Genomic DNA, 16,514 nt, shown 5'->3' with positions numbered 1-16,514 from the left:
ACAAGAGTGCGAGCAGTGCCGCACTGGTGGACGCCACTAACCACCCAGGCTTGGGTTGGAAAGCGCTTTAATAACGCATGGCGCCGCACTGGCCGTCACAGCAATAGACGCTGTAACGTATGTTTAGTGCTGAGACGTTGTAAGTTATGCTTAATGCTGATAGCTCAGCCGGGCGCTAGATAGCATACATCCACCTTTTGCGAACAGTCATACACAAGGGAAGGGATGTTTCACCTCTTAACCGCCGATACGCCTTTTAACGGCGGCAGTTAAGGATACTTAAACCACAGTGCCGTTAATTAACGGCGCTGTGGAAAAAGTGAATAGCGCCCCCCCAGCGTTGGATTTTCTCTGGGATCTCGGTTGCCGGGGGTAGCCAACACCGCAGAGAACATGATTCGGGGTTTTTTTTTACCAACCCCCAGGGTGCGATCACCGGTAATTTACCGGCGATCGTAAAAAAAACAAAAAAAACACGCGATTTCACATTTAATTTCTCTGTCCTCCGATGTGATCGCACATCAGAGGACAGAGAAATGGGGTCCCCAATAGCCCCCCGATACTCACCTGTCTCCCCCGATGCTCCTCGTGGCTCCCGATGGGCGCCGCCATCTTGTTCTGGCCAAAAAATGGGCATGCCCGCCGGCCAGCACTCAGAGGATCTTTGGGGTCTCGACTGCGGGGGGTATCCGAGACCCCAAAGAACATGATCAGGGTCGGTTTTCACCGACCTCTGTTTTGCGATCGACGGTAATTAACTGTTTACTGGCGATCGCAAAAAAACAAAAAAAAAAGCAATGTAATTCTCTGTCCTCTGATGTGATCGCACATCAGAGGACAGAGAAATAGGGGGATTCGGGGACCCTATCATACTTACCGGTGTCCCTGGGTCCTCCTGCGTCCTCTCCTGCCCGCCGGCTTCTTCATCTGGTAAGAAAATGGCGGGCGCATGCGCAGTGCACCCGCTATATTCTGCCGGCCAGCAGGTGGAGTAGTTGGGGCTAAATTTAGGGTTAGGGTTAGGGTTGGGGCTAAATTTAGGGTTGGGGTTGGGGCTAAATTTAGGGTTAGGGTTGGGGCTAAATTTAGGGTTAGGCTTCTTTCACACTTGCGTCGGTACGGGGCCGTCGCAATGCGTCGGCCCAACATACTGACGCACGTTGTGAAAATTGTGCACAACGTGGGCAGCGGATGCAGTTTTTCAACGCATCCGCTGCCCAGTCTATGTCCTGGGGAGGAAGGGGCAGAGTTACGGCCACGCATGCGCGGTCGGAAATGGTGGACGCCACGTACAAAAAACGTTACATTGAGCATTTTTTTGTGCCGACGGTCCGCCAAAACACAACTGATCCAGTGCACGATGGACGCGACATATGGCCATCCGTCGTGATCCGTCGGCAATACAAGTCTATGGGCAAAAAACGCACCCTGCGGGCACATTTGCAGGATCCGTTTTTTGTCCAAAACGACGGATTGTGACGGATGCCAAACGACGCAAGTGTGAAAGTAGCCTTAGAGCTAGGGTTAGGTTTGGGGCTAAAGTTAGGGCTAAGGTTAGGGTTGGGGCTAAAGTTAGGGCTAGGGTTAGGGTTGGGGCTAAATTTAGGGCTAGGGTTAGGGCTAAAGTTAGGGCTAGGGTTGCGGCTAAAGTTAGGGTTAGAGTTGGGATTAGGGTTAGGGTTTGGATTAGGGTTGGTATTAGGATTGGCATTAGGGTTACACTTGGGATTAGGGTTAGGTTTGGGATTAGGGTTAAGGTTAGGGTTGGGATTAGGGGTGTATTGGGATTAAGGTTAGGTTTCAGATTAGGGTTGAGATTAGGATTAGGGGTGTGTTGGATTTAGGGTTTTGATTAGGGTTATGGTTAGGGTTGACATTAGGGTTGTTTTGGGGTTAGGGTTGTGATTATCGTTAGGGTTGTGATTAGGATTATGGATCGGGTTGGGATTAGGGTTAGGGGTGTGTTGGGGTTAGGGTTGGAGTTAGAATTGGGGGGGTTCCACTGTTTAGGTACATCAGGCGGTCTCCAAACATGACAGCCAATTTTGCGACAGTCAAATGGTGCTCTCTCCCTTCTGAGCTCTGCCGTGCGCCCAAACAGTGGGTTACCCCCACATATGGGGCATCAGCGTACTCGGGATAAATTGGAGAACAACTTTTAGGGTCCAATTTCTTCTGTTACCCTTGTGAAAAACACTTGGGGGCTAAAAATCTTTTTTTGTGGAAAAAAAATATTTTTTTTATTTTCACGACTCTGCATTATAAACTTCTGTGAAGCACTTGGGCATTCAAAGTTATCACAACACATCTATATAAGTTCCTTGGGGGGTCTAGTTTCCAAAATGGGGTCACTTGTAGGGGGTTACTACTGTTTAGGTACATCAGGGGCTCTGCAAACGCAATATAACGTCCACAGACCATTCTATCAAAGTCTGCATTCCAAAAAGGCGCGTCTTCCCTTCCGAGCTCTGCCGTACACCCAAACAGTGGTTTACCCCCACATATGGGGCATCAGCGTACTCGGGATAAATTGGACAACAACTTTAGCAGTCCAATTTCTCCTGTTACCCTTGTGAAAATAAAATCTTGTGGGCTACAAAATCTTTTTTGTGGAAAAACATTTTTTTCTATTTTCACGACTCTGCATTCTAAACTTCTGTGAAGCACTTGGGCATTCAAAGTTCTCACCACACATCTAGATAAGTTCCTTGGGGGGTCTAGTTTCCAAAATGGGGTCACTTGTGGGGGGTAACTACTGTTTAGGCACATCAGGGGCTCTCCAAACGCGACATGGCGTCCTATCTCAACTCCAGCCAATTCTACATTGAAAAAGTAAAACGGCACTTCTTCTCTTCCAAGCTCTGTGGTGTGCCCAAGCAGTGGTTTACCCCCACATATGGGGTATTGACGTACTCAGGAGAAATTGCACAACAACTTTTGTGGTCTGATTTCTCCTGTTACCCTTGTGAAAATAAAAATTTGGGGGCAAAAAGATAATTTTTGTAGAAAAAATGTGATTTTTTATTTTCAAGGCTCTACGTTATAAACTTCTGTGAAGCACCTGGGGGTTTAAAGTGCTCACCACACATCTAGATAAGTTCCTTAAGGGGTCTAGTTTCCAAAATGGTGACTCTTGTTGGGGGTTTCCACTGTTTAGGCCCATCAGGGGCTCTCCAAACGCGACATGGCGTCCTATCTAAATTCCAGCCAATTCTACATTGAAAAAGTAAAATGGCACTCCTTCTCTTCCAAGCTCTGCGGTGCGCCCAAACAGTGGTTTACCTCCACATCTGGGGTATCGACGTACTCAGAAGAAATTGCACAACAACTTTTGTGGTCTAATTTCTCCTGTTACCCTTGTGAAAATAAGAATTTGTGGGCGAAAAGATCATTTTTGTGTAAACAAATGCAATTTTTTTATTTTCACGGCTCTACGTTATAAACTTCTGTAAAGCACTTGGGGGCTCAAAGTGCTCACCACACATCTAGATAAGTTTCTTAAGGGGTCTAGTTTCCAAAATGGTGTCACTTGTGGGGGGTTTCCACTGTTTAGGCACATCAGGGGCTCTCTAAATGTGACATGGCATCCAATCTCAATTCCAGCCAATTCTGCATTGAAAAAGTCAAACGGCGCTCCGTCACTTCTAAGCTCTGCAGTGCGCTGAAACAGTGGTTTACCCCCACATATGTGGTATCGGCGTATTCAGGAGAAATTGCACAACAAAATTTATGGTTTAATTTCTGTTTTTACACTTGTGAAAATAAAAATAATGGTTCTGAATTAAAATGTTTGCAAAAAAAAGTTAAATGTTCATTTTTTCCTTCCACATTGTTTCAGTTCCTGTGAAGCACATAAAGGGTTAATAAACTTCTTGAATGTGGTTTTGAGAACCTTGAGCGCTGCAGTTTTTAGAATGGTGTCACACTTGGTTATTTTCTATCATATAGACCCCTCAAAATGACTTCAAATGTGATGTGGTCCCTAAAAAAAATGGTGTTGTAAAAATGAGAAATTGCTGGTCAACTTTTAACCCTTATAACTCCCTAACAAAAAAAAAATTTGTTTCCAAAATTGTGCTGATGTAAAGTAGACATGTGTGAAATGTTATTTATTAACTATTTTTCGTGACATATCTCTCTGATCTAAGGGCATAAAAATACAAAGTTTGAAAATTGCAAAATTTTAAAATTTTTTGCCATATTTCCGTTTTTTTATAAATAATCGCACGTAGTATCGAAGAAATGTTAACACTAACATGAAGTACAATATGTCACAAAAAACAATCTCAGAATCAGCGGGATCCGTTAAAGCGTTCCAGAGTTATAACCTCATAAAGTGACAGTGGTCAGAATTGGAAAAATTGGCTCGGTCATTAAGTACCAAATTGGCTCTGTCACTAAGGGGTTAAAGAACGACTTGCATTCATCAACACACATACGTTTTCAAATGTACACTAGCGCATGGCCGTGCGGCCATGTGAACCTTTTATAGCTGCAGCAAGTACAGGACCTTCCCAGAAGAACCAATGGGAGGCTGCCACAGAAGTTGAGCACCTTCAGGACCTTCATAGAGGACCAATGGGGTTTGCTGCAGTATCTAAGCATGTGACCCTTGATCTCCAACAGGAGATCTTGCCCTGGGCATGCTCAGAAGGGAAAAAGCAGGACTTAGTCCCAAAAACATCTGCTCGCCGCTGCCCAGTACTGGCTACAATGGTAGAAGCTGGAAAGGCAGCAGTAACCCTTTGCACAAAGTCAGACTGAGCAAGACGTAGGGACCGACGTCTCTGCTGAGTAGCCTTCACTGTGGCAGGAGAAGAATGGGAGACCGCAGCGGAGATGGACCGAGATTCCCCCTGTACAGAAGCGGGAACTCGACCCCTAACATCATATTGACCAAAATTTACCACTAATATGAAGTATAATGTTTCATGAAAAATAATTCTCAGAATCTGTGGGATATGTTGAAGCGTTGCAGAATATTACCGCATAAAGGTATACTCGTCAGGATTGTAAAAATTTAGCCTGGATAGGAAGGTGAAAACCAGCTTAGGTGTGAAGGGGTTAAAGATGTTGAACAAGATTCTTGGCCTACCTTCACACGTTCAGTATTTGTTCAGCATTTTACATCAGTATCTGTAAGCCAATATCAGGAGTGGGTGATAAATACAAAAGTGGTGAGGTGTTTCTATTATACTTTTTCTCTGATTGTTCTGCTCCTGATTTTGGCATAAAAATACTGATGTAAAATACTGACCAAATACTGAACGTGTGCACACGGCCTATTATTGATGGTCTATCCGTTTTAATTAATTAATTAATTAATTAAAGGTATGTCCTTATAATAGGCCATCAATATCTGTTTGGTTGAGGTCTGACTCTAAGTATCCAGGCCAATCAGTTGGATCCAAATGAACTGCAGTACCAGACACATCAACAATAAAAAGTGCAGTGCTGTGCCTGGGTAAAAAAAAAATAAAGTAAAAACTCTTTAATAACTTGGATGATTTTGTTTCTTGATCCTACACCATATTTAATTTCAATGAATTTAATTTCTCCAATTAGTAATCATCTATGATGTACAATACCTAATTAAATTGAAACCAAGTAAAGAACAGTGACCCTGACCTTTGTGGTTTGTAATTTACTTTAAATTATTCCATTGGATAATCTGCAAAATGCTTTAGCAATAAATAATTCAATAACAGAACCAGTATTCAAGAAAACATCATTTATAAAGAGGTAAGTTCAAACACGTATCTTGATTATTGATCTTGTATTCTAGGTATTTGACAACGGATCGCATACCGTTTCACCTAATGAACTATTGCAAAAGTTGGGTACCAAGCACTAGGAAACAATATATGTACATGAGTGTCAAATGGATTAAGATACCTTGATACATTTTCTATGTTGGTATATGTAATTTTATGCACCTAAGCCACATTAAAGGAGTTTTCTAAGACAACTTGTCCATATATTTTAGTGCCTGTGCCTGATATTGCACTTTTGTCTCATTTACTGAAATGCGAATGCACTGCGATAAGCTGCAGTACCAGGCACTGTCATTACAGAGCTGTGCTTGGTAATCAATGAAGGGGACACTACTGCACCTTGTCCTCTTTGATTTACAGACTGGTAGCGTTAAAGGAAGATGGACCTTCACTAATCTAAATGTATGGGATATCCTAAGGATTGCCATCAATATAGTTTTATAAACCCTTTTAATGACTATAGATTAAATATAAAACAATGCATGAAAATGGAACAAGGTTCAGGTACACCAAAACAAGAGATTATTCTGTTCTTTAAAATTCATGGAATATCTTTAATCATAGGCCATTGATATCAAAGAGAAAGAGAGATAGAAACAAGCCATGTACACAGGGATCACCTAAAATACACTGATATTTGTTTTGGTACTACAAAAGGGTTAAAACACATAAACATTTAAAAGTAATGAAATGACATGAGTGTTGTACAATTAGCCCACAATAGGGCCACAGCCCTCAATCAAGTGACATGACATGAAAAGTGGGTACAAATTCATATATACATACAAAAATATATTTAAACCTTTATGGTCAGAACACCAGGCAAAATAGTCCTAGATTCAATGTCATACTAATGTATAGAATATAATGGAAAAGACAATTCCCACTGAAAGTATGCAATCATACAAGGAGATTTTCCAAAAGATGAAAAAAGCACCAGGATGTTGCACAGCCTACAAACTGAGCACTAGTGTGTATAGAGTGTTACAGGTGTGCAAAGGGGAAATAACCAAAGTGTCAGGTAGACAGCTGCACAATACGTGTAAATAATCAAGCACCATGAAGGCATTGAAAAACATACAAATCAATGTATGAGACACTGGAAGCACACACTCAAATAGTGTGGCACAAACAGATAAAAGTTAATGCAGGGGTAAGAAATTAGGTGCATCAGAAGTAGGACAAAAAATATATGGAAGCATAGTCCTGCCTGTCATGTTTTGAGGGCTGATGGATTGCCCGACATATGTCACAACTATGAGTGGATTCCTCAGGGACCAGTAGATCAGCCCCCAAGTATCCGTGTGTATATATACAGGTCCTTCTCAAAAAATGAGCATATAGTGTTAAATTTCATTATTTACCATAATGTAATGATTACAATTAAACGTTCATATATTATAGATTCATTATCCACCAACTGAAATTTGTCAGGTCTTTTATTGTTTTAATACTGATGATTTTGGCATACAACTCCTGATAACCCAAAAAACCTGTCTCAATAAATTAGCATATTTCACCCATCCAATCAAATAAAAGTGTTTTTTAATAACAAACAAAAAAACCAACAAATAATAATGTTCAGTTATGCACTCAATACTTGGTCGGGAATCCTTTGGCAGAAATGACTGCTTCAATGCGGCGTGGCATGGAGGCAATCAGCCTGTGACACTGCTGAGATGTTATGGAGGGCCAGGATGCTTCAATAGCGGCCTTAAGCTCATCCAGAGTGTTGGGTCTTGCGTCTCTCAACTTTCTCTTCACAATATCCCACAGATTCTCTATGGGGTTCAGGTCAGGAGAGTTGGCAGGCCAATTGAGCACAGTAATACCATGGTCAGTAAACCATTTACCAGTGGTTTTGGCACTGTGAGCAGGTGCCAGGTCATGCTGAAAAATGAAATCTTCATCTCCATAAAGCATTTCAGCCGATGGAAGCATGAAGTGCTCCAAAATCTCCTGATAGCTAGCTGCATTGACCCTGCCCTTGATGAAATACAGTGGACCAACACCAGCAGCTGACATGGCACCCCACACCATCACTGACTGTGGGTACTTGACACTGGACTTCAGGCATTTTGGCATTTCCTTCTCCCCAGTCTTCCTCCAGACTCTGGCACCTTGATTTCCGAATGACATGCAAAATTTGCTTTCATCAGAAAAAAGTACTTGGGACCACTTAGCAACAGTCCAGTGCTGCTTCTCTGTAGCCCAGGTCAGGCGCCTCTGCCGCTGTTTATGGTTCAAAAGTGGCTTTACCTGGGGAATGCGGCACCTGTAGCCCATTTCCTGCACATGCCTGTGCACGGTGGCTCTGGATGTTTCCACACCAGACTCAGTCCACTGCTTCCTCAGGTTCCCCAAGGTCTGGAATCGGTCCTTCTCCACAATCTTCCTCAGGGTCCGGTCTCCTCTTCTCGTTGTACAGCGTTTTCTGCCACATTGTTTCCTTCCAACAGACTTACCATTGAGGTGCCTTGATACAGCACTCTGGGAACAGCCTATTTGTTGAGAAATTTCTTTCTGGGTCTTACCCTCTTGCTTGAGGGTGTCAATGATGGCCTTCTTGACATCTGTCAGGTCGCTAGTCTTACCCATGATGGGGGTTTTGAGTAATGAACCAGGCAGGGAGTTTATAAAAGCCTCAGGTATCTTTTGCATGTGTTTAGAGTTAATTAGTTGATTCAGAAGATTAGGGTAATAGGTCGTTTAGAGAACCTTTTCTTGATATGCTAATTTATTGAGACAGGTTTTTTGGGTTATCAGGAGTTGTATGCCAAAATCATCAGTATTAAAACAATAAAAGACCTGACAAATTTCAGTTGGTGGATAATGAATCTATAATATATGAAAGTTTAATTGTAATCATTACATTATGGTAAATAATGAAATTTAACACTATATGCTAATTTTTTGAGAAGGACCTGTATATAGTATATATATATATATATATATATACTGTATATACAAAAGTAATTAAAACAAGTGAGAGCAGCTGCGACGCTTACCAGGAGTCTCGTTGGAGACCAAGACGTAAATGTGTACATCATGGAAGACCCCCGGAAGCATCTCTGACTCCCAGATCACTGTTAAGAACAATGATGTCACACTTTTGTCCACTGACAATAAAACATTTCAAAATCGAAGAGAACTTGGAGTTTACAGGAAAAAAAATGTTAAGAAACATTTTTCCTGTATAATGAATTGTATATAAGGCAAAATTTTAAAAGGGTTTAAACAAATAATAATCTAAGTAAAGCAAAATGTATTTAATTTTATTAAAAAATGAAAATTGATGTGCAATTTATGAAGGAAGCAAGAAGTGCCAAAAATTAGGGACTCGGCGGGACTCAGATACACCCTGTATGAGACATAAAGACTTGCCTATCACCTGAAGCTACTTATCTAACTATCTCTGTTTTTCCCATAAATAAATCTTCATAACCAGGACCCTTGCATCATCTGTACTCTCAGCCTACATGCACTTAATAGCCCTCTGTGTCCATACACATACTTGTTGGTGACTGGTTGATGCAGCAATAATTGAACACCCGTCAAATTGTTATGTAGTGGTACTCCTAGACTCATAAAGGCTATGCACTAAGTATATAACCTGCCAAAAATTACAAACAGGGTCATCCATAAATTCTTGAAATCACCAACTGTGGTGCCTCATTCAAATATTGTGAACAAAGTTACATAGTTATGGTACTTCTACACTTATAAAAGCTCAGCACACAGTGCAAAGCCTGCCAATAATTAAAAGCAGGTTGATTCATACACCCTTTAAGGCACCAACTGTAGTATCACATTCAAATATTAAGAAAGTGTAGTTGTGGTACAGGGTCATACATACACCCTTCAAAGCACCTGGAGTTCCTCATACAAAATGTAGACGTGTAGTTGTGGCACTTCAACAATCAGGAAAAAATTATAAGGTGGGTCATCCAATCATCCATATACCCTTGAAGGCAACAACTGTCAGGCCTCATTCAAATATTGAGAATTAAAAACACTATATGCTGCTGTCATCTGGTTGTGTGGAAAAGTCAGGGCTAGTCCAGGCTTTGTTCATTTTTATCAGCGTGAATCTGTCAGCATTTTCTCAGCAAAAAACCCCTGTTATGTTGTTATGCCCCTCCCATCAGCACTGAAGACCTCAGCATAGACAAGACACTAGTGGCAGGGCAGCACAACACTTCCAAAGCATAGAGGGGCAGCTCTTGCCAGGTGTCCAGCTTTCAGGCTCAATAGTTGATGGTCGCAGAGAAATTTGGGAGTACGCAGTACTCCAGGATTATATCACAGAAGACAATGATGTCTTTGATACAAACCTCCCATTAACTATATGTCCGGTAGCTGACTTACAACCTGTAGAAGACTTATTTTAGTTTTTTTGTCAGACCAACAAAATTTCACACAAACTGAGTTCTACAGTGTGTATCACAATAGTAAATTTTTGAAAAATCAAATTTGTTCACCTCTAGCAGGCCAATTTTTGTTTTTATTTCAAACCAACAAAATTTCACACAAACCAAGCTCTACAGTATACAGTTAGGTCCATATATATTTGGACAGAGATAACATTTTTCTAATTTTGGTTATATATATTACCACAATTAATTTTAAACAAAACAATTCCGATGCAGTTGAAGTTCAGACTTTCAGCTTTCATTTGAGGGTATCCACATTAATATTGGATAAAGGGTTTAGGAGTTTCAGCTCCTTAACATGTGCCACCCTGTTTTTTAAGGGACCAAAAGTAATTGGACAGATTAAATAATTTTAAAGAAAATGTTAATTTTTAGTGCTTGGTTGAAAACCCTTTGTTGGCAATGACTGCCTGAAGTCTTGAACTCATGGACATCACCAGACGCTGTGTTTCCTCCTTTTTGATGCTCTGCCAGGCCTTCACTGCTGTGGTTTTCAGTTGCTGTTTGTTTGTCGGCCTTTCTGTCTGAAGTTTAGTCTTTAACAAGTGAAATGCATGCTCAATTGGGTTGAGATCAGGTGACTGACTGGGCCATTCAAGAATATTCCACTTCTTTGCTTTAATAAACTCCTGGGTTGCTTTGGCTTTATGTTTTGGGTCATTGTCCATCTGTAGTATGAAACGATGACCAATCAGTTTGGCTGCATTTGGCTGGATCTGAGCACACAGTATGGCTCTGAATACCTCAGAATTCATTCGGCTGCTTCTGTCCTGTATCACATCATCATTAAACACTAGTGACCCAGTGCCACTGGCAGCCATGCATGCCCAAGCCATCACACTGCCTCCGCCGTGTTTTACAGATGATGTAGTATGCTTTGCATCATGAGCTGTACCAAGCCTTTGCCATACTTTTCTCTTTCCATCATTCTGGTAGAGGTTGATCTTGGTTTCATCTGTCCAAAGAATGCTCTTCCAGAACTGTGCTGGCTGTTTTTAGATGCTTTTTAGCAAAGTCCAGTCTAGCCTTTTTATTCTTGATGCTTGAGTGGCTTGCACCGTGCAGTGAACCCTCTGTATTTACTTTCATGCAGTCTTCTCTTTATGGTAGATTTGGATATTGATACGCCTACCTCCTGGAGAGTGTTGTTCACTTGGTTGGCTGTTGTGAAGGGGTATCTCTTCACCATGGAGATTATTCTGCGATCATCCACCACTGTTGTCTTCCGTGGGAGCCCAGGTTTTTTGCATTGATGAGTTCACCAGTGCTTTCTTTATTCTCAGGATGTACCAAACTGTAAATTTTGCCACTCTTAATATTGTAGCAATTTCTTGGATGGGTTTCTTTCTGTTTTCACAGCTTAAGGATGGCTTGTTTCACATGCATGGAGAGCTCCTTTGACCGCATGTTTACTTCACAGCAAAACCTTCCAAATGCAAGCACCACACCTCAAATCAACTCCAGGCCTTTTATCTGCTTAATTGAGAATGACATAACGAAGGGATTGCCCACACCTGTCCATGAAATAGCCTTGCAGTCAATTGTCCAATTACTTTTTGTCCCTTTAAAAACAGGGTGGCACATGTTAAGGAGCTGAAACTCCTAAACCCTTCATCCAATTTTAATGTGGATACCCTCAAATGAAAGCTGAAAGTCTGAACTTCAACTGCATCTGAATTGTTTTGTTTAAAATTCATTGTGGTAATGTCTATACCCAAAATTAAATTAAAATGTTGTCTCTGTCCAAATATATATGGACCTAACTGTATATGACAATAATCAATTTTTGAACAATTAAATTTGTACACCTATAGCAGGCCATTTTTTCTTTTTTTCTTTCAAACCAACAGAATTTCACACAAAGTATGTTATAAAGTATGTATGACAATAGTCAATTTTTGGAACAAAAATATTTTGTGAACTGTACCAAGCCAAGCAGTTTAACCCCTTCATGACCCAGCCTATTTTGACCTTAAAGACCTTGCCGTTTTTTGCAATTCTGACCAGTGTCCCTTTATGAGGTAATAACTCAGGAACGCTTCAATGGATCCTAGCGGTTCTGAGATTGTTTTTTCGTGACATATTGGGCTTCATGTTAGTGGTAAATTTAGGTCAATAAATTCTGCGTTTATTTGTGATAAAAACGGAAATTTGGCGAAAATTTTGAAAATTTCGCAATTTTCACATCTTGAATTTTTATTCTGTTAAACCAGAGAGTTATGTGACACAAAATAGTTAATAAATAACATTTCCCACATGTATACTTTACATCAGCACAATTTTGGAAACAAAATATTTTTTTGCTAGGAAGTTATAAGGGTTAAAATTTGACCAGCAATTTCTCATTTTTACAACGAAATTTGCAAAACCATTTTTTTTAGGGACCACCTCACATTTGAAGTCAGTTTGAGGGGTCTATATGGCTGAAAATACCCAAAAGTGACACCATTCTAAAAACTGCACCCCTCAAGGTACTCAAAACCACATTCAAGAAGTTTATTAACCCTTCAGGTGCTTCACAGCAGCAGAAGCAACATGGAAGAAAAAATGAACATTTAACTTTTTAGTCACAAAAATTATCTTTTAGCAACAATTTTTTTGATTTCACAATGGTAAAAGGAGAAACTGAACCACGAAAGTTGTTGTCCAATTTGTCCTGAGTACGCTGATACCTCATATGTAGGGGTAAACCACTGTTTGGGTGCACGGCAGGGCTTGGAAGGGAAGGAGCACCATTTGACTTTTGGAATGAAAAATTGGCTCCACTCTTTAGCGGACACCATGTCACGTTTGGAGAGCCCCCGTGTGCCTAAAAATTGGAGCTCCCCCACAAGTGACCCCATTTTGGAAACTAGACACCCCAAGGAACTTATCTAGATGCATAGTGAGCACTTTGAACCCCCAGGTGCTTCACAAATTGATCCGTAAAAATGAAAAAGTACTTTTTTTTCACAAAAAAATTATTTTAGCCTCATTTTTTTCATTTTCACATGGGCAACAGGATAAAATGGATCCTAAAATTTGTTGGGCAATTTCTCCTGAGTACGCCGATACCTCACATGTGGGGGTAAACCACTGTTTGGGCACATGGTAAGGCTCGGAAGGGAAGGAGCGCCATTTGACTTTTTGAATGAAAAATTATCTCCATCGTTAGCGGACACCATGTCGCGTTTGGAGAGCCCCTGTGTGCCTAAACATTGGAGCTCCCACACAAGTAACCCCATTTTGGAAACCAGACCCCCCCAAGGAACTTATCTAGATGCCTAGTGAGCACTTTAAACCCTCAGGTGCTTCACAAATTGATCTGTAAAAATGAAAAAGTACTTTTTTTTCACAAAAAAATTATTTTCGTCTCAATTTTTTCATTTTCACATGGGCAATAGGATAAAATGGATCCTAAAATTTGTTGGGCAATTTCTCCCGAGTACGCCGATACTTTATATGTGGGGGTAAACCACTGTTTGCGCACACGGCAGGGCTCGGAAGGGAAGGCGCGCCATTTGACTTTTTGAATGGAAAATTAGCTCCAATTGTTAGCGGACACCATGTCGCGTTTGGAGAGCCCCTGTGTGCCTAAACATTGGAGCTCCCCCACAAGTTACCCCATTTTGGACACAAAACCCCCCCAAGGAACTTATCTAGATGCATATTGAGCACTTTAAACCCCCAGCTGCTTCACAGAAGTTTATAACGCAGAGCCAAGAAAATAAAAAATAACTTTTCTTTCCTCAAAAATGATTTTTTAGCCTGGAATTTCCTATTTTGCCAAGGGTATTAGGAGAAATTGGACCCCAAATGTTATTGTCCAGTTTGTCCTGAGTACGCTGATACCCCATATGTGGGGGTAAACCACTGTTTCGGCGCATGGCAGGGCTCGGAAGGGAAGGCATGCCATTTGGCTTTTTAAATGGAAAATTAGCTCCAATCATTAGCGGACACCATGTCACGTTTGGAGAGCCCTTGTGTGCCTAAACATTGGAGATCCCCCACAAATGACCCCATTTTGGAAACTAGACCCCCAAAGAACTAATCTAGATGTGTGGTGAGGACTTTGAACCCCCAAGTGCTTCACAGAAGTTTATAACGCAGAGCCATGAAAATAAAATAAAAAATTATTTTCTCAAAAATGATCTTTTAGCCTGCAATTTTTTATTTTCCCAAGGGTAACAGGAGAAATTTGACCGCAAAAGTTGTTGTCCAGTTTCTCCTGAGTACGGTGATACCCCATATGTGGGGGTAAACCACTGTTTGGGCACACGTTGGGGCTCGGAAGTGAGGTAGTGACGTTTTGAAATGCAGACTTTGATGGAATGCTCTGCGGGTGTCACGTTGCGTTTGCAGAGCCCCTGATGTGACTAAACAGTAGAAACCCCCCACAAGTGACCCCATTTTGGAAACTAGACCCCGAAAGGAACTTATCTAGATGTGTGGTGAGCACTTTGAACCCCCAAGTGCTTCACAGAAGTTTATAACGCAGAGCCGTGAAAATAATAAATACGTTTTCTTTCCTCAAAAATAATTATTTAGCCCAGAATTTTTTATTTTCCCAAGGGTTACAGGAGAAATTGGACCCCAATATTTGTTGTCCAGTTTCTCTTGAGTACGCTGATACCCCATGTGTGGGGGTAAACCACTGTTTGGGCACACGTCGGGGCTCAGAAGTGAAGTAGTGACTTTTGAAATGCAGACTTTGATGGAATGGTCTGCGGGTGTCACGTTGCGTTTGCAGAGCCCCTGGTGTGCCTAAACAGTAGAAACCCCCCGCAAGTGACCCATTTTAGAAACTAGACCCCCCAAGGAACTTATCTAGATATGTGGTGAGCACTTTGAACCCCCAAGTGCTTCACAGACGTTTACAACGCAGAGCCGTGAAAATAAAAAATAATTTTTCTTTCCTCAAAAATGATGTTTTAGCAAGCATTTTTTTATTTTCACAAGGGTAACAGGAGAAATTGGACCCCAGTAATTGTTGCGCAGTTTGTCCTGAGTATGCTGGTACCCCATATGTGGGGGTAAACCACTGTTTGGGCACACGTCGGGGCTCGGAAGTGAGGGAGCACCATTTGACTTTTTGAATACAAGATTGGCTGGAATCAATGGTGGCGCCATGTTGCGTTTGGAGACCCCTGATGCGCCTAAACAGTGGAAACCCCTCAATTCTACCTCCAACACTAACCCCAACACACCCCTAACCCTAATCCCAACTGTAGCCATAACCCTAATCACAACCCTAATTCCAACCCAACCCTAACCCTAAGGCTATGTGCCCACATTGCGGATTCGTGTGAGATTTTTCAGTATCATTTTTGAAAAATCCACGGGTAAAAGGCACTGCGTTTTACCTGCGGATTTACTGTGGATTTCCAGTGTTTTTTGTGCGGATTTCACCTGCGGATTCCTATTGAGGAACAGGTGTAAAACGCCGCGGAATCCGCACAAAGAATTGACATGCTGCGGAAAATACAACGCAGCGTTTCCGCGTGGTATTTTCCGCACCATGGGCACAGCGGATTTGGTTTTCCATAGGTATACTTGGTACTGTAAACCTGATGGAACACTGCTGCGGATCCGCAGCCAAATCCGCACCGTGTGCACATGGCCTAATTCTAAAGGTATGTGCACACGCTGCGGAAAACGCTGCGGATCCGCAGCAGCTTCCCATGAGTTTACAGTTCAATGTAAACCTATGGAAAACAAAAATCGCTGTACACATGCTGCAGAAAAACTGCACGGAAACGCAGCGGTTTACATTCCGCAGCATGTCGCTTCTTTCTGCGGATTCCGCAGCGGTTTTACTACTGCTACAATAGAAAATCGCAGTTGTAAAACCACAGTGAAATGCGCAGAAAAACCGCGGTAAATCTGCCATAAATCCGCAGTGGTGTAGCACTGCGGATTTATCAAATCCGCAGTGGAAATATCCGCAGAGGACCAGAATACGTGTGCACATACCGAAACCCTAACCCTACCCCCAACCCTACCCCTAACCCTACCCCTAACCCTACCCCTACCCCTACCCCTAACCCTACCCCTAACCCTAAACCTAACCCTAACCCTACCCCTAACCCTAACCCTAATTCTTACCCCAAGCTTAGTGGAAGAAAAAAAAAATCTTTATTTTATTATTGTCCCTACCTTCGGGGGTGACAAAGGTAGGGGGGGTCATTCAGTATTTTTTTTATTTTGATCACTGCGATAGGTTTTATCGCAGTGATCAAAATGCACTTGAAACTAATCTGCCGGCCGGCAGATTCGGCGGGCGCACTACGCATGCGCCCGCCATTTTGGAAGATGGCGGCGCCCAGGA

This window comes from Ranitomeya imitator, chromosome 1, assembly GCF_032444005.1.
Source record: "Ranitomeya imitator isolate aRanImi1 chromosome 1, aRanImi1.pri, whole genome shotgun sequence".
Taxonomy (NCBI): Eukaryota; Metazoa; Chordata; class Amphibia; order Anura; family Dendrobatidae; genus Ranitomeya; species Ranitomeya imitator.
This window is presented reverse-complemented; position numbering follows the sequence as displayed.